Source organism: Vulpes vulpes, chromosome X, assembly GCF_048418805.1.
Source record: "Vulpes vulpes isolate BD-2025 chromosome X, VulVul3, whole genome shotgun sequence".
Lineage (NCBI taxonomy): Eukaryota > Metazoa > Chordata > Mammalia > Carnivora > Canidae > Vulpes > Vulpes vulpes.
In genome coordinates this window covers 47,198,574-47,222,328 of record NC_132796.1, presented here as the reverse complement: position 1 = coordinate 47,222,328, position 23,755 = coordinate 47,198,574, and the positions used below count along the sequence as shown (strand labels likewise).

Sequence of the window (23,755 nt, the reverse complement as noted above, 5' to 3'; positions counted from 1 at the left end):
TTTTAATTTAGATGGTCTGCTTGTTATAAAAGACGCGATGCTATTTCCAGCAGTGCTGAAGCTTTGCAGAACTTTATGGTCAATAGATGTGGTGTATGCTGGGGTTTGTCCTGGTCTTATGGGGGAGGAGCCCAGTGCAGTGGTTCTCAGACACACTTGCTTGAGAAAAGCAGTACCAGCAAAGTACAGGGGAAGCAGGGTTTGATATAAACAATTTTGGCCCTGTGCTATTTATTGAAGTTAGATTATGCTAAGGGACAAGGGAGGGAAATGGTGCCAGCCAGCTCCCTTGTCTTCAGAGAGGGGAATTCATGTTTGTTACTGTCAGGGAAGCTTTCCTAGAAAAATGAATATATTTCCCTCCTGCATCCTAGGTGTTTTTCAGATCACTGCTTACACACTGTCTGTGTCCAGGTCACTTGCCTGTCTGGAGAAGTGCAGTGCACTTTGGGGTTATTCCATACAGGCCAGTTGAGTTTCAGAACTCTAAAACTTTAGAGACCTGGAATGACAGGGGCCCACACAAATTTTCTGTGTGGGGTGGGGGGATATTTCACTGTGCTGGGATTGATGCAGATTTGACCCAGAAGGGCAGTTGCACCAGACGTCAGGCATGTGGAATTTGGAACAAAGCAAGCAGCTTTGCTAAATGGGTAGTGTCTGGGTTAGCCACCCTCATCAGGTGGCTCTATGCCTATGATGAGTGGCAGGGGAGGGTAATATCTCTCACCAGCTCCTTTGTCCCCAGAGAGGCAATGCCACCTCTCTCAGATGTACTCCAAGAAGGGGAAACCATCTCTCCCAGTGTGTCTCAGGAGATCTTCAGATGGTGCTGTCTGCCCCCCGGGCTACAACCTGACTGCCTTCTCTACGGGAGCACTGCAATGTCCTCAGTGCTGTATACCAGCCACAATACCGACCTCTAAAACTCAAGTCTTTGAGCTCTGCTGGTTGAAAAAACTCACAGAAATCAGCCCCTCTTATTTTCCCAGTCAGTAGCTTTGGAGAAGTGTTTTCCTTGTGTGTCCCCTGTGTGCTTTTCTCTTTTCTCTCTCCTAGCTCCACAGATTCTGTTTCTTGATTTGCCTCTCTCTCTCTCTTTTTTCCCCTTTGCCTGTTTTTGTTTTGTTTGTTTCACTCACATATGAGTGAAATCATGGTATTTGTCTTTCTCTGACTTATTTTGTTAGCATAATACACTCTAGCTCCATCCATTTCATTGCAGATGGCAAGATTTAATTCTTTTTGATGGCTGGGTAATATTCTATTATAAATTTTATGTAATTATATATTATATTAATTATATATGTATTATAATTCTTTATCCATTCATCAGTCAATGAACTTTTGGGCTCTTTCTACAATTTGGCCATGGTAGATAATGCTTCTATAAACACTAGGGTGCATTATTCCTTTGAATTAGTATTATTCTATTCTTTGGGTAAATACCTACTAGTGCAATTGCTGGATCATGGCATAGTTCCATTTTTCACTTTTTGGGGAACCTACATACAATTTTTCAGAGTGGCTCCACCAGTTTGTATTCCCAGCAACAGTGCAAAGGGGTTCCCCATTCTCCACATTCTCACCAACACCTATTCTTTCTTGTGTTGATGGCTTTAGCCATCATCACAGGTGTGAGGTGATATCTTATTGTAGTTTTGATTTTTATTTTCCTGATGATGGGTGATATTGTGCATCTTTTAATGTGTCTTTGGCCATTCATTGTCTTCTAGGACATTAGAAAAAATATCTTTGTAAAAAATATCTATTCATGTCTTCTGTCCACTTTTTAATTGGTTTGTTCAGTCGTTTTGGGTATTGAGATTTTTTTTTTTTTTTTAGAGATAAATCCTGTTTTTATTTTTATTTTTATTTTTTTTAATTCATAGTTATTTTATTTTATTTTATTTTATTTAATTAATTTTTATTGGTGTTCAATTTACCAACATACAAAAAAACACCCAGTGCTCATCCCGTCAAGTGTCCACCTCAGTGCCCGTCACCCATTCCCCTCCAACACCCGCCCTCCTCCCCCTCCACCACCCCTAGTTCGTTTCCCCGAGTTAGGAGTCTTTATGTTCTGTCTCCCTTCCTGATATTTCCCAACATTTCTTCTCCCTTCCTTTATATTCCCTTTCACTATTATTCATATTCCCCAAATGAATGAGAACATACACTGTTTGTCCTTCTCCGATTGACTTATTTCACTCAGCATAATACCCTCCAGTTCCATCCACGTTGAAGCAAATGGTGGGTATTTGTCGTTTCTAATGGCTGAGTAATATTCCATTGTATACATAAACCACATCTTCTTTATCCATTCATCTTTCGATGGACACCGAGGCTCCTTCCACAGTTTGGCTATTGTGGCCATTGCTGATAGAAACATCGGGGTGCAGGTGTCCCGACGTTTCATTGCATCTGAATCTTTGGGGTAAATCCCCAACAGTGCAATTGCTGGGTCGTAGGGCAGGTCTATTTTTAACTCTTTGAGGAACCTCCACACAGTTTTCCAGAGTGGCTGCACCAGTTCACATTCCCACCAACAGTGAAAGAGGGTTCCCTTTTCTCCGCATCCTCTCCAACATTTGTTGTTTCCTGCCTTGTTAATTTTCCCCATTCTCACTGGTGTGAGGTGGTATCTCATTGTGGTTTTGATTTGTATTTCCCTGATGGCAAGTGATGCAGAGCATTTTCTCACGTGCTTGTTGGCCATGTCCATGTCTTCCTCTGTGAGATTTCTCTTCATGTCTTTTGCCCATTTCATGATTGGATTGTTTGTTTCTTTGCTGTTGAGTTTAATAAGTTCTTTATAGATTTTGGAAACTAGCCCTTTATCTGATATGTCATTTGCAAATATCTTCTCCCATTCTGTAGGTTGTCTTTTAGTTTTGTTGACTGTATCCTTTGCTGTGCAAAAGCTTCTTATCTTGATGAAGTCCCAATAGTTCATTTTTGCTTTTGTTTCTTTTGCCTTTGTGGATGTATCTTGTAAGAAATTACTTTGGCCAAGTTCAAAAAGGGTGTTGCCTGTGTTCTCCTCTAGGATTTTGATGGAATCTTGTCTCACATTTAGATCTCTCATCCATTTTGAGTTTATCTTTGTGTATGGTGAAAGAGAGTGGTCCAGTTTCATTCTTCTGCATGTGGATGTCCAATTTTCCCAGCACCATTTATTGAAGAGACTGTCTTTCTTCCAATGGATAGTCTTTCCTCCTTTATCGAATATTAGATGACCGTACATTTCAGGGTCCACTTCTGGGTTCTCTATTCTGTTCCATTGATCTAGGTGTCTGTTTTTGTGCCAGTACCACACTGTCTTGATGACCACAGCTTTGTAGTACAACCTGAAATCTGGCATTGTGATGCCCCCAGCTATGGTTTTCTTTTTTAAAATTCCCCTGGCTATTCGGGGTCTTTTCTGATTCCACACAAATCTTAAAATAATTTGTTCTAACTCTCTGAAGAAAGTCCATGGTATTTTGATAGGGATTGCATTAAACGTATAAATTGCCCTGGGTAACATTGACATTTTTACAATATTAATTCTGCCAATCCATGAGCATGGAATATTTTTCCATCTCTTTGTGTCTTCCTCAATTTCTTTCAGAAGTGTTCTATAGTTTTTAGGGTATAGATCTTTTACCTCTTTGGTTAGGTTTATTCCTAGGTATCTTATGCTTTTGGGTGCAATTGTAAATGGGATTGACTCCTTAATTTCTCTTTCTTCAGTCTCATTGTTAGTGTATAGAAATGCCATTGATTTCTGGGCATTGATTTTGTATCCTGCCACGCTACCAAATTTCTGTATGAGTTCTAGCAATCTTGGGGTGGAGGCTTTTGGGTTTTCTATGTAGAGTATCATGTCATCGGCGAAGAGGGAGAGTTTGACTTCTTCTTTGCCAATTTGAATGCCTTTAATGTCTTTTTGTTGTCTGATTGCTGAGGCGAGGACTTCCAGAACTATGTTGAACAGCAGTGGTGAGAGTGGACATCCCTGTCTTGTTCCTGATCTTAGGGGAAAGGCTCCCAGTGCTTCCCCATTGAGAATGATATTTGCTGTGGGCTTTTCGTAGATGGCTTTTAAGATGTCGAGGAAAGTTCCCTCTATCCCAACACTCTGAAGGGTTTTGATCAGGAATGGATGCTGTATTTTGTCAAATGCTTTCTCTGCATCTAATGAGAGTATCATATGGTTCTTGGTTTTTCTCTTGCTGATATGATGAATCACATTGATGGTTTTACGAGTGTTGAACCAGCCTTGTGTCCCAGGGATAAATCCTACTTGGTCATGGTGAATAATTTTCTTAATGTGTTGTTGGATCCTATTGGCTAGTATCTTGTTGAGAATTTTTGCATCCATGTTCATCAGGGATATTGGTCTGTAATTCTCCTTTTTGGTGGGGTCTTTGTCTGGTTTCGGAATTAAGGTGATGCTGGCCTCGTAGAACGAATTTGGAAGTACTCCATGTCTTTCTATCTTTCCAAACAGCTTTAGTAGAATAGGTATGATTTCTTCTTTAAACGTTTGATAGAATTCCCCTGGGAAGCCATCTGGCCCTGGACTCTTGTGTCTCGGGAGGTTTTTGATGACTGCTTCAATTTCCTCCCTGGTTATTGGCCTGTTCAGGTTTTCTATTTCTTCCTGCTCCAGTTTTGGTAGTTTGTGGCTTTCCAGGAATGCGTCCATTTCTTCTAGATTTCCTAATTTATTGGCGTACAGCTGTTCATAATATGTTTTTAAAATCGTTTGTATTTCCTTGGTGTTGGTAGTGATCTCTCCTTTCTCATTCATGATTTTATTAATTTGAGTCTTCTCTCTCTTCTTTTTAATAAGGTTGGCTAATGGTTTACCTATCTTATTAATTCTTTCAAAGAACCAACTCCTGGTTCTGTTGATCTGTTCCACAGTTCTTTTGGTCTCGATATCATTGAGTTCTGCTCGAATTTTAATTAACTGTCTTCTTCTGCTGGGGGTGGGGTCTATTTGTTGCTTTTTCTCTAGTTCCTTTATGTGTAAGGTGAGCTTTTGAATTTGAGATCTTTCCAGTTTTTGAATGGATGCTTGTATTGCGATGTATTTCCCCCTCAGGACTGCTTTTGCTGCATCCCAAAGATTTTGAACGGTTGTATCTTCATTCTCATTAGTTTCCATGAATCTTTTTAATTCTTCCTTAATTTCCTGGTTGACCTTTTCATCTTTTAGCAGGATGGTCCTTAACCTCCACGTGTTTGTGGTCCTTCCATACTTCTTGTTGTGATTAAGTTCTAATTTCAAGGCATTATGGTCTGAGAATATACAGGGGACTATCCCGATCTTTTGGTATCGGTTCAGACCCGATTTGTGACCCAGTATGTGGTCTATTCTGGAGAAAGTTCCATGTGCACTTGAGAAGAATGTGTATTCAGTTGAGTTTGGATGTAAAGTTCTGTAGATATCTGTGAAATCCATCTGGTCCAGTGTATCATTTAAAGCTCTCGTTTCTTTGGATATGTTGTGCTTAGAAGACCTATCCAGGGTAGAAAGAGCTAGATTGAAGTCACCAAGTATAAGTGTATTATTATCAAGGTATTTCTTCAGTTTGGTTATTAATTGGTTTAAATATTTGGCAGCTCCCACATTCGGGGCATATATATTGAGGATTGTTAAGTCCTCTTGTTGGATAGATCCTTTGAGTATGAGATAGTGTCCCTCTTCATCTCTCACTATAGTCTTTGGGGTAAATTTTAATTTATCTGATATAAGGATGGCTACCCCTGCTTTCTTTTGAGGACCATTTGAATGGTAAATGGTTCTCCAACCTCTTATTTTCAGGTTGTAGGTGTCCTTCTGTCTAAAATGAGTGTCTTGTAGACAGCAAATAGATGGGTCCTGCTTTTTTATCCAGTCTGAAACCCTGCGCCTTTTGATGGGGTCATTAAGCCCGTTCACGTTCAGAGTTACTATTGATAGATATGAGTTTAGTGTCATCATATCTATTCAGTCCTTGTTTTTGTGGATTGTTCCCCTGAACTTCTTCTTAAAGGGGAATTTTAAGAGTCCCCCTTAAAATTTCTTGCAGAGCTGGTTTGGAGGTTACATATTCTTTCAGTTGCTGCCTGTCTTGGAAGCTCTTTATCTCTCCTTCCATTTTGAATGAAAGCCTTGCTGGATAAAGTATTCTTGGTTGCATGTTCTTTTCATTTAGGACCCTGAATATATCCTGCCAGCCCTTTCTGGCCTGCCAGGTCTCTGTGGAGAGGTCTGCTGTTACCCTAATATTCCTCCCCATAAAAGTCAGGGACTTTTTTTCTCTTGCTGCTTTAAGGATTTTCTCCTTATCTTTGGAATTTGCAAGCTTCACTATTAAATGTCGAGGTGTTGAACGGTTTTTGTTGATTTTAGGGGGGGATCTCTCTATTTCCTGGATCTGAATGCCTGTTTCCCTTCCCAGATTCGGAAAGTTTTCAGCTATGATTTGTTCAAATACATATTCTGGCCCTCTGTCCCTTTCGGCGCCCTCAGGAACCCCAATTAAACGTAGGTTTTTCTTCCTCAGGCTGTCATTTATTTCCCTTAATCTATCCTCATGGTCTTTTAATTGCTTGTCTCTTTTTTCCTCAGTTTCCCTCTTTGCCATCAACTTGTCTTCTATGTCACTCACTCGTTCTTCCACCTCGTTAACCCTCGTCGTTAGGACTTCTAGCTTGGATTGCATCTCATTTAATTGATTTTTAATTTCTGCCTGGTTGGATCTAAATTCTGCAGTCATGAAGTCTCTTGAGTCCTTTATGGTTTTTTCTAGAGCCACCAGTAGCTGTAAAATAGTGTTTCTGAATTGGCTTTCTGACATTGAATTGTAATCCATATTTTGTAACTCTGTGGGAGAGTGGGCAGTTTCTGATTCTTTTTTTTGAGGTGAGGTTTTCCTTCTAGTCATTTTGCTCAGTGCAGAGTGGCCAAAAACAAGTTGTATTGGGAAAAGGAGAAAAAGAGAGAGAAGGAAAAAAAAGAGAAAAAGAAAAAAGAGAAAGAAGAAAAAAAAGGGGGGAAAAGAGAAGAAAAAGAAAGAAAAAGAAAGAAAGGAGATAAAAGAAAAAAAAAGGGGGGGGTGGGGCGGGGTAAGCAATCAGAAATCAAGAAGAAAGAAAGAAAAAAAAAGCACAAAACAAAACAAACAAACAAACAAAAAACACAAAAAAAAACAAAAACAAAAACAAAAAAAACCAAAAGCAAAAACCACGGGGAGTATCTTCCGATTCTGTGTACTTTAAGTCCCTTGACTTCCCTTGGAACTGGTCCGTCTCGCTGGTCTTCTGGGGGAGGGGCCTGCTGTGCTGATTCTCAGGTGTTAGCACTTGGGGGAGCTGCTCTGCCCCTGCCTGGTGCAGGGCTCAGTGGGGGGGTGTTTACCCCGTGAGGCCCCGGTAGGAAGCCACAGTGGCGGGGGCAGCTCTGGGACCCTGGGGTCAGCTCCCGCAGTAGCTCCGGGCTCTCCGTCTGCAGGGCCTGGGAGCTCCCGGGCGGGGCCGCTGATCTGCTCAGTTCCAGGCAGGAGCGTCCTTGCTGTCCTGGGCCCTCCCGGCCTCTGCCTGTCCCGGGGGGAGGCCGGATCCTGGGCTGTGTCCCGGCGCCCTGTGCTCCGGGGCTGCGCTGTTGGATTCGCGCTCCCGCCCCGCAGCCCCCTCCGCGGAGCCGCGGCCCGAGCCCCTCCGAGCTGTTCCCGGAGCCGCGCCGCCCCCTCCGCGGAGCTTCTTCCTCCGCCCGAGCCGCCGCCTCTGAGCTGTTCCCGGAGCCGCGCAGCCCCCTCCGCGGAGCCGCCGCCCGAGCCCCTCCGAGCTGCTCCGGGTCCCGCCGAGCGCTGCAGCCCTTAGGGAGCTCGGCGCACTCTCCGGGGCGCAGTTCCTCTGTTACTGTCCCCGGGAGCCCGAGGGCATCCCCGCCTTTCTGGGGATCCTGCTCCAATTCCCCGGGAGCCCCTTTCCGCGGGGAAGGTCGGTGCAGCTCCTGCTCCTCCGGGACGGGGCTCTCCTGTCCTGGGGACACTCGCCCCGGCCTCAGCCCGGCTCCTCGCGGGGCCCCTCCCCCTCGGAGGCCTTTTGTTCCTTTATTTCTTCTTCCCCGTCTTCCTACCTTGATAGAAGCGCGAACTCTTCTCTCTGTAGCGTTCCAGCTGGTCTCTCTTTAAATCTCAGGCCGAATTCATAGATTTTCAGGATGATTGGATGGTTTTCTAGGTAATTTGTTGAGGACAGGTGACCTGGAGACCCTACTCCGCCGCCATCTTGCCCCTCCCCCCTCTGGGTATTGAGATTTATAAGTTCTTTATATATCTTGGATACTGTCCCTTATTAGATACATCATTTGTAAATATCTTCTCCCATTCAATAGGTTGCCTTTTAATTTTGTTGATTATTTACATGGAAATAGATTTTAATTTCTCCTGGTTAGATTCCTAACCAGGAATTTCTGCATCATATGATAAGCATACATATAATTTTTTATGATATTGGAAACTGTTTTCCAAAGTATTGTGGCACTTTCCATCACCAGAAGTAGTGTATGAAGATTTCACTTGCTCTATATCCGTGACACTTGGTAATCAAGTGTGTATAAAAGGACATTATTGCCATCAAAGTGGTGTGTAAAGTAGTAATTCTTTGTAGTTTACTGTAGTTAACTTGCATTTTCCTAATGAGTAATTCTTTTGAGCATCTTCTTCATGGGTTATTTGCCACCAATATATCTTTGCTGAAATACCTATTCAGATCTTTGGCCCATTTTTCAATTGTTTGTTAACTTACTGTGGATTTTTTATGTATTCTGGATACAAAACCTTTAGATACAGGCATCACAAAGATGGTTTCCCAATCTGTGATTTGTCTTTACATTCTCTTAACTGTCTTTTGAATTGCAGAACTTCTCAATAGTGATGAAGAAGTCTAAATCATTAATACTTTCTTTTATGGATTGCATTTCTGTAAAAGAAATCTTTGCCTAAGAGAAATTCACAAAAATTTTCTTCTATGTTTATGTCACAAATATTTTCTTCTGAGTTTTCCTCCAGAAAGTTTATTTCTTAGGTTTTACACATAAGCCTATGATTCATTTTCACTTAATTGCTGTATATGATTCAGATTATGTCAAAATTATTTATTTGTTTATATTTTGCATGTGAATATACAGTTGTATCAGGACCAGTTGTTGAAAAGGACATGTTCTCCATAGCATTGTTTCTACACCTTTCTCAGAAACCAGTTGTTCTTATGTTTGTAGGTTTATTTCTGGACTTTCTTTTTTACTTCATAGTTCCATTTGTCCATCTTTATGACAGTATGTCAATGTTGCTTTTTAAATTTATTATTGAAGAATAATGGACATATAATGTTATATTAGCCTCAGGTATATAACAGAGTAATCCAACCATTTTGTACATTGTTAATTGTTCACCACTGTAAGTGTTGTCACCATCTGTCACCTACTATATTATTACAATATTATTGACTATATTTGTTGTGCTGTATTTTTCATCACAACTTATTTATTTTATAAGTAGATTTTGTACTTTTTAATACTTTTTATCTATTTCATCAGCTTCCCTCCTCCACATTTCAGTGGTACCCACCAGTTCTCTATTTTTAATAATCCATTTCTGGTTTTTTATTTGTTTTATTTTTTGATCCCACATATGAGTAGAATCATATGGAATTTGTCTCTGACTGAATTATTCCACTTAGCTGAATGCCTTCTAGGTTCATCCATGTTGTCACAAATGGCAAGATCTCATTCTTTTTATGACAAGCAATGTTCCATTATATATTTATATACCACATTTTCTTTATGCATCCATCTATTGGTAGACATTTGCATTGCTGCCATTTCTATTGTAAATAAAACTCAATAAATACAGGGGGTGCATATATCTTTTTGAATTAGTGATTTTGTTCTTTGTGTAAATACCCAGTAGTGGAATTATTGGATCCTATGATATTTCAATTAATTTTTTTCAGGAAACTACAAACTTTTTCACAGTAGGTGTACCAATTTATATTACCAACAACAGTGCATGATGGGTTCCTTTTTCTCTACATTCTCACCAACGCTTATCTCTTGTCTTTTTTATTCTAGCCATTGTAACAGGTATAAGGTAGTATGTCATTTTGGTTTTGATTTGCATTTCCCTGATGATTATTGTTATTGAGCTTCTTTTCATATGTGGGCTTTACAATGATATGTCTTTGTAAAAATGTCTATTCAGATTCTCTGCCATTTTTAATCAGACTATTTGCTTTTAATATATATCTTGAGTTTCATATGCTCTTTATATCTTTTGAATATTAATCTTTTATCAGACATATAATTTTCAAATATCTTCTTTCACTTAGTAGTTTGCTTTTTCATTTCATTGATGGTTTCTTTTGCTTTTTATTTTGGTATTGTCCCAATAGATTATTTTTGCTTTTGTTTTCCTTGCCTGAGGAGACATATCTACAAATATGTTGCAAAGGCTGATATCCAAGAGATTATTACCTGTGTTTTCTTTTTTTTTTTTTTCCCTGTGTTTTCTTTTAGTTTTATGGTTTCAGATCTCACATTTAGATCTTTAATTGATTTTAAGTTTATCCTCTGTTCTTTTTTGGGCATAGAAAGAGCTCACATTTTCGTGCCTCTATGTATAAGTCCACCAATACTATTGGATTTGTGTCCCAGTGTTAAGACTTTATTTAACTTGTGCCTCCCTAAAAATCTTCTTTCCAAATATTGTCACTTTAGGGGTTAGGGTTTGAATACATGTATTTTAGAAGGACACAATGCATTCTGTACTTTCTACTCTATGCCCCCCCCCCACCCCGGCACATCCTTCTCATGTGCAAAAGTCATTCATTCCTTCCCATAACCCCAAATGTCTTAAGCCATTGCAGCATATATGCCCAGCCCAAAGTTTCATCTAAATATCATCTCAAGTAGGTTTGGGTGAAACTTGTGGTATGATTCATCCAGAGTCAAAATTTCTCTCCATCTGTGAAAGCAGACAAGTTATATTTCCCAAGTATAGTAGTATAACAGGTATAGGAAAAACATTCTCTTTTTTAAAAGGAGAAATCAGAAAGATTAGATTGGCAGTTCCCAATGAAGTGCTAAACCTAGCATGTTAAGTTCCATTACATTTTTTTTAAACCCAATGTATTTAATATATTCATCACAAGGGTTCAAACAGAGACTTAATTTAAATTAGTAATTTAAAAAACAGAAACAAAACAAAAATGATACCACAGCTTCAGATACAGAGTCCTAGACAGAAATGAAGAGGACAGACCATGTAGGGAGAAAACAAAAAGACAACACAAGGAAAGAGGCTGGGCAGTCAGGGATCTTAGCTGGTGACCTGCTTTGAGTAGGTTTCTTGCAGTTACTTCTTAAAGGCTGTGGAGTTTTTCCGGAGCTCAGCAGCATGTGTGTTCAAACAACTATCAATGTTGGGTTCTCCTAGCAAGCTCTGGATGAACAGCAGGATGGTCCTGACGTCACAAGGGCAGACCATTTGTCCTTCAGGATGTCCAAGCAGATTTTACCCTGGGCGTCCATGTTGGGGTGGTAGCAGGGTGTGAGGAACTTCACTGTGGGTGCGTTGTAAGGGTAGCTACTGGGGAACTCCAGGGAGAGCTTATACCTCAGGTCTTCATATACTGTGCTACTCCGTAGATGGTCCCCACCCATTTGAAAAGGTTGTCTGATTCAGGAAAGGCAGAAATTCCTTTATCACCAGACATCATGAGGGTAATCAGCTCCTGCTGCAGCCTCTTGCCCATGGGGCCCTGGGCGGTGCCCCCGCTGGAGTTGGCTCCTTTCCAGGTAGTGGTGACACTGGCGGCAGCTGGGTCTCAGTTCTGGGAGGCCATCCTGGCGGTGCAGGGAGGGAGGCAGGAACTCGGAGAGCACAACTGCAACTGTCTGTATTACATTTTTAAGGCTCAAGAATCAGTTTCTTTGGCTAGGTAATTTGAGCAGCATCACCCCTACAACTCCTTGTGGCAGCCACATCCTGACAGCTCTATGCAGTCACCTTTCTCCTTGAGGCACTAGTCAGGTATCCTGGCCTATTGGAACTAAGTAGGGGAACCCATTCTTTGAAAATGAGGAGAAAACAGCCTTGCCCCCTGGGTCTATTAGTTGTGGGCTTATGGTGGGAGTGGCAGCCCTAATGATCTCTGAATCATGTTCAGCATCATTCTTGCCTTTACTTGAAAGAAAAAAACATGTTTGAACTAAATAATTCTATTGTCCTTTCCTGCAAAATCCCAGAGTTTGAAAAACTTTATATTTCTGCTTTCCTTTGTGCATACTGACAGTGTCTATGCTTGTATAATCACATTTGTATTCCTGATGTCTGCTGAGATACCTGATTAAAATAATAAGTAATCTCAGAGTGGTTTCCAGCCACATCGTTCATGTTCTTTCCATAACATGTTTATGTTATATATATTTTGCAATATAGATGGAATTAGAGTTTTCTAAATCTTCAAGTTCTGGTTCCTTTTTGCTTAATGATTCTTTCTGTTTCTTTCTCTCCTCTTGCATTTAACTATAAACAACAAGGAGAAACCATTCTCACCTTCAACATTTTTCTTAAAAATCTCTTCAGCTAAGTATTCAATGTCATTGCTCACATTTACTACCTCGTAAAACACTAGAACAAAATTCAGCCAAATTCTTTGCCACTTTATAACATAGATTACCTTTCCTCCAGTTTCCAATAGCATGTTCCTCTTTTCTCTATAAGAACTCATCAGAAACACCTTTAATGACCATATTTCTATCGGCAGTTCTTTCAATGCAATATAGGCTTTTTAAGCACATACCCTAAACATGTCCAGCCTCTACTCAGCACCCATTTCCAAAGCCACTTGCATATTTTTAGGTATTTATTAAAGTAACACCCCCACTTTACAGTACAAAAAGCTGTTCAGTCTTCTACAACAAAATATCATAGACTGGATGGCTTAAACAGCAGACATTTATTTTCTCACTTATAAAGGCAGTTATGGTCAACATGCAGCAAACTAGCTTTCTGGTGAGGGCTCTCTTTCTGATTTGCAGTTGGCCACCTTGATGCTATATTTTCACATGGCCTTTCCTCTGTGCATTCAGAAAGAGAGAGAGAGAGAGAGAGAGAGAGAGCAATCTCTGGTGTCTCTTTCTTATGAGCACACCAATCCAATTGGATTAGGGTACCATATTTATGATCTCATTAACTTTAATTTCTTCCCCAAAGGACCACAAACTAAGTGCATTCACACTGCGAATTAGGGCTTCAACATGGGAACTTTTGAGAGACAATTCAGTCTATAACTAAACCCTAAATTTTATATGTATTAAAAATATCCATTAAGAATGAGGGAAAAAATTAAGATATTCTCAGATGAAGAAAACGTAAGAAAATTTGTGAGTAGCATATCTACCCTAAAATAAAGGAATTTCCTTTTTAAATAGGAAATAAAAGAGGAAAACATGAAATAACAGGAAGGAGAAAAAATACGAGAAAGAGGAAAAATATAATAATATTTTTATAAATAAAAATAATAATAAAATACAGTACATTTTCCTTATCCTGTTTAGTTTTCTAAATTATTTCTGATGGTGGAAGCAATAATGTAGTGCTAATATGGTTTTCAATGCATGTAGAAGAAATATTTCAGATAGTTATAAATGGTAGAAGGTGAAGGGGCATAAAGGTAGGTAATGATTCTACTATCATACCAATAAAGTGATGACACAATAGACTACAAAATTATGAAATGTAATACTTAGAGCAACCACTAAAAAACTATAGAAAAAGATACACTTAAAAACAGTATAGACAAAATATAATTCTGGGATATGATGAATTAAGCACAGGACAGCAGCTAAAAGAAAACAGAATAAAAGATCAAATGGTAAACAAAAATGAATTGGTACATTTAAGCTCTAACTTATCAATAAGTACACTAAATATAATTGGCCTAAGTACAGTAATTAAAAACTGATTAGCCAAGAGAATTTTAAAAATTTGATCCATTTATATGTTATCTACAAAAAACTCACTTCAAATATATAGATATATGTATGTTAAAAGTGCCATGAATGGAAGAAGATATATAATGAAAGCATTAATCAGAAAAATAGGAATGGAAATATTAATATCAGATAAAGTAGACTTCAGAGCAAAGAAAATTACTAGGTACATAGAAATACATAACATAATGACAAAGGTGTAAATCCACCAAGAAGACATAGTAATCCTAAGAGGGTATACACCAGATGAAAGAAATGCCAAATATGTGAAGCAAATCTGATAGGACCAAAGGCAAAGATGGATAAATCCAATTATAGTTGGAGCCTTTAACATTCCTCTATCATTAGACAGAAAATCAGCAAAGGTATAGAACTTGACAACACCATCAGCAACAGGATTTCCTTAATATTTATAGAACACTTAACCCAAAGACAAGTTATATATTCAAGTGCCCATTAAACACATACTGAGACAAATAGGCCATATCTTGGGATATAAGATAATCCCCAACCAATTTAAAAGAATGTAAAATGGAGTGTGGTCTCTGACATTAATAAAATCAAACTCAAGAATATAGACATAGCAACTGGAAAAGACAGACATTATATGGTCTCATTCATTTGAGGAATATAAAAATTAGTGAAAGGGAATAAAAGGAAAGGAGAGAAAATGAGTGAAAATATCAGTGAGGGTGACAAAACATGAGAGACACCTAACTCTGGGAAATGAACAAGGGGTAGTGGATGGGGAAGTGGGCAGGGGGTTGGGGTGACTGGGTGATGGGCACTGAGGGGGACACTTGGCGGGATGAGCACTGGGTGTTATGCTATATGTTGGCAAATTGAACTCCAATAAAAAAATTTTTTTAAGTTAAGAAAGAATATAACATAGAACTCTTTATAAAAATATTAGCAAATAGATTTCAACAATATATAAAAAGAATTATACACCATAATTAAGTGGGATTTATTCCAGAGATGCAAGGCTGGTTTGCTACTAAAAAAGTCAATTTTGTTTGTCATATTAACAGACAAAAATCACATAATCATGTCAATTGATACAGATAAAGCATTTGGAAAAATTCAGTACATTTATGAGATCTCTTAGGAAACTGGGAATAAGGGAGAATTTTCTCAACATGATAAAGTGCACCCATAAAAACTTTCCAGGTAGCTAACATACTTTGTTGTGAAAGAATAAATGCTATCCTTTCAAGATCAGGGACAAGGGAGGGATGCCCATTCTCAGCACTGCTAGTCAGTATTAGCACTGGAGGCTCTAGACAGAAAAATTAGTCAAAAAATAAGTAAAAATCATATAAATGAAAAGGAAGAAATAAAACTGTCTTTGTTTGCAGATAGCATAATTGTCATGTAAGAAATCCCGATAAATTGAAAACAACAAAACCTCCCAAAAAGTCCAGGATCTAATTAACTTATCAAGGCTATGTGGTATTGGCTAAGGGACAGACACATAAATGGAACAACATTAAGAACAGACAAATTGGGGGGGGGGATCCCTGGGTGGCTCAGCGGTTTAGCGCCTGTGCCTTTGGCCCAGGGCGTGATCTTGGGGTCCTGGGATCAAGTCCCATGTCGGGCTCCTTGCATGGAGCCTGCTTCTCCCTCTGCCTGTGTCTTTGCCTCTCTCTCTCTCTCATCTCTGATGAGTAAATAAATAAAATCTTTAAAAAAAGAACAAATTGGGATGCCTAGGTGGCACAGGATTGAGCCTTTGGCTCAGGGCGTGATCCCAGACTCCAGAATTGAGTCATGCATTGGCTTTTCCCTCTGCCTATGTCTCTGCCTCTCTCTTTCTCAGACTCTCATGAGTAAATAAATACATCTTATTAAAAAACCGTGAGAAATCACGTGAGACCCACACAAGTATGGCCAACTGATTTTTGACAGAGTTGCAAAAGTAATCCAACATTAGGACAGTCTTTACAACAAGTAGTGCTGGAACAATTGTATATACATAAGTAAGGAAAAAAAAAAGATAATCACAGCCTAAACCTCACACTTTATATAAAACTTAACTCAGAGTAGATTATAGATATAAATGTAACCATAAAAATTTTAAAAGATAATACGGAAAAACCTGCAGAACCTAGAGCTTGGTGAAGTCTTAGACCTGACACTAAGGCACGATCCATAAAAGATAAAATTGATGGATTGAATTTCATAATTTTTTTATGCTAAAATAAAAACATGTTCTGCTAAAAACATGATTAAGATGATGAAAGACAGGGATACCTGGGTGGCTCAGCAGTTGAGCATCTGCCTTCAGCTCAGGGCGTGATCCTGGGTCCAGGATCAAGTCCTGCATCAGGCCCTGCGAGGAGCCTACTTTTCCCTCTGCCTATATCTCTGCCTTTCTCTGTGTCTCTCATGAATCAATAATAAAATCTTTTAAAAAATGATGAAAGACAAAATACTGACTGGGAGAACATATTTGCAAACAACATAACTGACAGGATATATAGATTCTCAAAACTCAACTGTTAGGAAAAAATATTCAATTAAAAATGATCCAAAGACATACCCAGCCATTTTGTTACTTTTTTATTTGTTTTTATTGAAATTCAGTTTGCCAATGTATAGTGTAACACCCAGTGCTCATCCCATCAACTGCCCTCCTCAGTGCCCATCATGAAGTTACCCCAAATCCCTGACCACCACCCCTTCCACAACCCTTTGTTTTACCCCTTTTCCCAGAGGTAGAAGCCTCTCATGGTTTGTCTCCCTCTCTAATTTTCCCCACTCAGTTCCCCTCCTTTCTCTTATAATCCCTTTAACTGTTTCTTCAATTCCCCATAGGACTGAAACCATAAGATGATTGTTCTTATCCATCTGACTTTTACTTCACTCAGCATACTATCCTCCAGTTTCATGCACGTTGAGGCAATGGTAGGTATTCGTCCTTTCTGAAGGCTGATTAATATTCCATTGTGTGTGTGTGCGTGTGTGTGTGTGTGTGTGTGTATGTATACATATATTACATCTTCTTTATCCATTCATCTGTCAAAGGACATCGTGGCTCCTTCCAAAGTTTGGCTATTGTGGACATTGCTGCTATGAACATTGGGGTGCAGGTGTCCTGGTGTTTCATTACATCCATATGTTTGGGATAAATATCCAGTAGTGCAATTGCTGAGTCAAAGGGTAGCTCTATTTTTAACTCTTTGAGGAGCCTCCACACTATTTTCCAGAGTGGCTGCATCAGTTTCCAGTCCCACAAACAGTGCAAGAGGGTTCCCCCTTCTCCACATCCTTTCCAACATTTGTTTTCCCGTCTTGTTAAACTTTGCCATTCTCACTGGTGTGAGGTGGTATCTCATTGTGGTTTTGATTTGCATTTCACTGAGAGCAAGTGATGCAGAGCATTGTCTTATGTGTTTATTGGCCATGTGTATGTCTTCCTTGATGAAATTTCTGTTCATGTCTTCTGCCCATTTCATGATTGGATTTTTTGCTTCTTGGGTGTTGAGTTTAGCAAGTTCTTTATAGATCTTGGATACTAGCCCTTTATCTGATATGTCATTTGCAAATATTTTCTCCCATTCTGTAGGTTGTCTTTTATTTTTGTTGACTATTTCTTTTACTGTACAGAAGCTTTTTATCCTGTTTAAGTCCCAATGCTTATTTTTCTCATTTCCCTTGTCTTCATAGATGTATCTTGCAAGACGTTGCTGTGGCCAAGTTTAAAAGGGTGTTGCCTGTGTTCTCCTCTAAGATTTTGATGTATTCTTGTCTCACATTTAGATCTTTCATCCATTTTGAGTTTGCCTTTGGGTATGGTGTAAGAGAATGGTCTAGTTTGTTTCTTCTGCACGTGGCTGTCCAATTTTTGCAATACCGTTTATTGAAGAGACTGTCCTTTTTCCAATAGGTATTCTTTCCTGCTTTGTCAAATATTAGTTGACCATAGAGTTGGTGCCCAATTCTGGGTTCTCTATTCTTTTCCATTAATCTATGTGTCTGTTTTTGTGCTACTACCATACTGTATTGATGATCACAGCTGTGTAATAGAGCTTGAAATCTGCCATTCTAATGCCCCTGGCATTGGTTTTCTTTTTCAATGTTACTCTGGCTATTCAGGTCTTTTCTGATTACATACAAATCTTAACGATTATTTGTTCCAACTCTCTGAAGAAAGTCCATGGTATTTTGATAGGGATTGCATTGAACGTGTAAGTTGCCCAGAGTAGCATAGACATTTTCACAATATTAATTGTTCCAATCCATGAGCATGGAATACTTTTCCATCTCTTTCTATATTCCTAAATTTCTTTCAGAAGTGTTCTGTATGTTTTAGGGAATATATCCTTTAACACTTTGGTTAGGTTTATTCCCAGGTATCATATGCTATTGGGTGCAATTTTAAATGATATTGATTCCTTAATTTGTCTTTTCAATCTCATTGTTACTGTACAGAAATGCAACTAAGTTCTGTGCATTGATTTTGTATCCAGCTACAGTGCTGAATTGCTGTATGAGTTCTAACAATCTTGGCGTGGAGATTTTTGGGTTTTCTATGTACAGTATCATGTCATCTGTGAAGAGAGAGGGTTTGACTTCTTCTTTACCAATTTGAATGCCTTTTATTTCTTTTGTTTTTTTTTAATTAATTTTTATTGGTGTTCAATTTACCAACATACAGAAAAACACCCAGTGCTCATCCCGTCAAGTGTCCACCTCAGTGCCCGTCACCCATTCCCCTCCAACACCCGCCCTCCTCCCCCCTTCCACCACCCCTAGTTCGTTTCCCCGAGTTAGGATTAACTGGAGGGTATTATGCTGAGTGAAATAAGTCAATCTTTTGGTTTTTTGATGGTTGAGGCTAGGACTTCTAGCACTATGTTGAATAACAATGGTGAGAGTGGTCATCCCTGTTGTGTTCCTGAACTTAGGGGAAAGGTTCTCAGGGTTTCCCCATTGAGAATGATATTTGCTGTGGGCTTTTCATAAATGGCTTTTAAGATATTGAGGAATGTTCCCTGTATCCCTACACTTTGAAGAGTTTTAATCAGGAATGCATGGTATATTTTGTCAAATGCTTTCTCTGCATCTATTGAGAGAATCATGTGGTTCTTGTTATTTCACTTGTTGATGTGATCTATCACATTGATTATTTTATGAGTGTTGAACCAACCTTGCATCCTGAGGATAAATCCCACTTAGACATGGTGAATAATCCTCTTAAAGTACTGTTGTATCCTATTGAGTAGTATCTTGCTGAGAATTTTTTCCATTTATGTTCATCAGGGATATTGGTCTATAATTCTCCTTTTTGGTGGGGTCTTTGCCTGGTTTTGGATTCAAGGTAATAGAGGCCTCATAAAAAGAGTTTCTATGTATTCTGTCCCTTTCTATCCTTTGAAATAGCTTTAGTAGAATAGGTGTTATTTTTTCTTTAAACATTTTTTAGGGGAGACAGAACATAAAGACTCCTAACTCTGGGAAACGAACTAGGGGTGGTGGAAGGGGAGGAGGGCGGGGAGTGGGGATGAATGGGTGATGGGCACTGAGGGGGACACTTGACCGGATGAGCACTGGGTGTTATTCTGTATGTTGGCAAATTGAACACCAATAAAAAATAAATTTATTATTTTAAAAAAAAACATTTGATAGAATTCCCCTTGGGAATCCATCTGGCCCTGGACTCTTGTGTCTTGGGAGGTTTTTGATAACTGCTTCAGGTTCATCTCTGGTTATTGGCCTGTTCAGGTTTTCTATTTCTTCCTGTTCCATTTTTGGTAGTTTGTGGTTTTCCAGAAATTCGTCCATTTCTTCTAGATTGCATAATTTATTGGCATATAGCTACTCATAATGCTTTTTAAAAATCGTTTGTATTTCCTTGGTATTGGCTGTGATCTCTCTCTTTCATTCATGATTTTATTGAGTCTTTAAACTTATTAATTAGGCTGGCTAGGGGTTTATCTATCTTATTAATTCTCTCAAAGAAGCAACTCCTGGTTTTGTTGATCTGTTCTACAGTTCTGCTGGTCTCTATTTCATTGAATTCTGCTCTAATATTTATTATCTCTCTTCTTCTGCTTGGTGTCGGTTTTATTTGTTGTTCTTTCTCCAGTTCCTTTAGGTGGGAGGTTAGCTTTTGTATTTGCATTTTTTTCCAATTTTTTGAGGGATGCTTGTTTTGCAATGCATTTCCCTCTTAGGATGACTTTTCCCAAAGTTTTTGAATGGTTGTATCTTCATTAGTTTCCCTTAATCTTTTTAATTCTTCTCTAATTTCCTGGTTGACCCATTCATCTTTTACTAGGATGCTCTTTAACCTCCATGTGTTTGAGATTCTTCCAAATTTCTTCTTGTGATTGAGTTCTAGTTTCAAAGCATTATGGTCTGAAAATATGCAGGGGAGAATCCCAATCTTTTGGTATTGGTTGAGACCTGACTTGTGACCCAGTGTGCAGTCTATTCTGGAGAAAGTTCCATGTGCAGTTGAGACGAATGTGTATTCATTTGAATTTGAAATGGAAAGTTCTGTATATATTAGTGAAATCTTTTTTTCCAGTATATGATTTAAGGCCATTGTTCTTTTTTGGTGTTGTGCTTAGAAAATCTGTCATTTGCAGAAAGTGCCGTGTTGAATTCTCTTATTGTTAGTGTCTTATTATCTAAGTATGTATTTATTTGATTATTAATTGATTGACATACTTGGCAGCTCCCACATTAGGGGCATGTACATTCATAAGTGTTAGGTCTTCTTGTTGGATAGACCTTTTAGTATGATATACTATCCCTCTTCATCTCTTACTAGTCTTTGGTATAAACTAATTCATCTGAAATGAGGATTGCTACCCCAGCTTTTTCTTGAGGACCAGTTGAATGGTAAATGGTTCTCCACATCTTCATTTTCAGCCTATAGGTGTCCTTAGGTCTAAAAAGAGTCTCTTGTAGACAGCAAATAGATGAGAAGTCTTTTTTATTGAGTCTGAAACCCTGCACCTTTTGCTGGGATCATTTAACCCATTCACGATCAGAGTTACTATTGAAAGATATGAATTTAGTGTCATCATAATACCTATTCAGTCCCTGTTTTTGTGGATTATTTCTTTGGGCTTCCACTTTTTTTACTGGGTCCCCCTTATTATTTCTTGCAGAGCTAGTTTGGTGTTCACATATTCTTTTAGTTTCTGCCTACCTTGGAAGCTCTTTATCTCTCCTTCTATTCTGAATGACAGCCCTGCTGCATAAAGTATTCTTGGCTACATGTTCTTCTCATTTAGTACTCTGAATATATCATGCCAGCCCTTTCTCGCTTGCCAGATCTCTGTGGAGAGGTCTGCTGTTAATCTGATATTTCTCCCCATATAAGTTAAGAAGCTGTTGTTTCAAGCTGCTTTATGACTTTTCTCTTTATCTCTGAAATTTGCAAGTTTCACTCTTAAATGTCTAGGTGTTGAATGGTTTTTATCGATTTTTGGGGGTCCCTCTCTATATCTTATATCTGAATGCCTGCCTGCTTCCTTCCCCAGATTAGCGAAGTTCTCAGATATGATTTGTTGAAATATACCTTGTGGTCCTCTGTCTGTCTGTCTGACTCTCTCTCTCTCAGCCTCTTCTGGAATCTCAATAAAACCTATATTCTTCCTTCTCACGATATGATTTATTTCCCTAAACCTTTCCTCTGGGCTTTTAATTGTTTTTCTCTTTTTTCCTCAGCTTCCTTCTTTACCATCAACTTGTCTTCTATGTAACTCACTCTCTTTTCCACCTCATTAACCCTAGCTGTTAGAACATCCCATTTGAGTTGGATCTCATTTAATCTATTTTTAATTTCAGCCTGATTAGACCTCAACTCTGCAGTAACAAATTCTGTAGAGTCCTTTACAGTTTTTCCTAGAGTCACCAGTAGCTTTATAATTGTACTTCTGAATTGAATTTCTGACATTGTATTGAAATCCAAATTCTGTAATTCTGTGGCAGAGAGCACGGTTTCTGTTTCTTTCTTTTGTGGTGAATTCTTCCTTGTAGTCATTTTGTCCGGTTAGAATGACTATGAGTGGCCTGTGTCAAAAATATCAACCACAGCCTAAGTAAAATACACCCTAGAGGATTCCGAAGAGGTTAGAGAGCAGAAAGTAAAGAAAATAGGAACAGAGAAAATAAAACAAAAGGACCACTAAAGTGAAAAATAAATTTGAAAACAAAGTAGTAAAAATCAACAGCCAAAAAACAAAAACAAAGAAAAAGAAAAAGACAAAATTGGGAAGAATCATGGTGATGAGGAAGTGGTAGTGGAGAGAGAATGTAGTCTACTTGAGGGGTCCTAGAGGGTGATCCTAACATACTTTGTTCTGTATGTTAGAAAATGCTCCATCCCAAATTTATATAAGACAGTAATACTTATATGAAGCCCCAACCTTGACCACAAAAACATAAACAAGATAAAAGAGGGTGGCAGAATGGGAAGGAAGAGAGAATATAATCTCACAGAATGAACCAACATAGTCTTCCACTTGGTTCTAGGTGAATGTTGGTCGTGTTTTAGAAGGTACTAACTTCCACCGTTGTAAAACAAAACAAGGTAAAATGCATACACACACACACAAAAATACTCATAACTCGTATATCTACCCAAATTAAATTGAATACGTTGAAGGGAATCCAGAAGTGAAAAATATATCTAAGACATGTAATTGTAGAAATATGAAAGTCAAAAAGGAGAAAACTTAAAAATGTAGAGCTGGTAAATATTGTAGTTCACGTGGCAAAAGAGAAAAAATATTGGAAATTTTTAGTCTGTTATAAAAACGAGTCATAATGGAAAAAGAAAAAGTAGGACCCTTTAGTTCTTTTTTTTAAGATTTTATTTACTCATGACAGACACAGAGAGAGAGGCAGAGACATGGGCAGAGGAAGAAGCAACTCCATGCAGGGAGCCTGATGTGGGACTCGATCCCAGGTCTCCAGGATCACACCCCAGACTGAACGCAGTGCTAAACCGCCGGGCCACTGGGGCTACCCAGACCCTTCTATATAGTATTTTACCTCAGTCTTGGAGCTTTCCAGTGCTGCTTTATCAATAAACTTACTCTTCCCTTGTTCTTCCAGCAGTTCTTATGGGGAAGGGGTCTACTGCGCTGATTCTCAGGTGTTTTTGCCTGGTCAGAGATTCCCTACCCCGTTCCAGGTCCTGGGCTCGATATGAGCTGTTTATCTGTGAGGCCTTTGTTCCCTAGAGATCCCACCTCTCCCAGTCATGAGGTGATACAAAGAGGGAAAACAACAAATGCAGCCGCCAGATCTCCACCTCTGGAATTGAGCTCCCCGTAAATAACTAACCACAGTCTCCCAGTCTGCACTAGCCTGGATGCTCCTGGGGTTAGGCACAGGTACACTGAACTGCAAAATATGCGGGGCACATAGTGGCCGGAGATTTCTTGCTTTACTGTGCCCTCCTTGCTTCCTCCTGTCCCAGGGGGAATGCAGGACCACCAGATTTATCCACTTGGGTATCCTGGGATCAAGGGCCCTGTGAGGCTGCACCTGCACTCCCAGGGACTGCCTCTCCTGAAGGTAATGGGCCACAGCTACCTCCATCCGGAGCTGGCCCGCCTAACCAACTAACTTCTCCCAAATGCCCCAGAGGGCTGTGGCACTCCAGCCCTTTACCAATATTGGACTGTGGTTTGGGGTGAGATTTCCTCTGGGTGCCCCTCCTTTTATTTTATTTTATTTTGTAATAACAAA

The 23,755-nt window shown here is 39.2% G+C and overlaps 1 protein-coding gene and 1 pseudogene across 2 annotated transcripts in view; one reads left to right on the top strand and one right to left on the bottom strand.

Annotated features, from left to right (window-relative positions):
* ZC4H2 (zinc finger C4H2-type containing) overlaps positions 1-23,755 on the top strand; it is a 66,231-nt gene that overhangs the window by 26,687 nt on the left and 15,789 nt on the right. The gene's annotated exons all lie outside the window — the stretch shown is intronic.
* Positions 11,349-11,883, bottom strand: LOC112911214 (ubiquitin-conjugating enzyme E2 C-like; annotated as a pseudogene).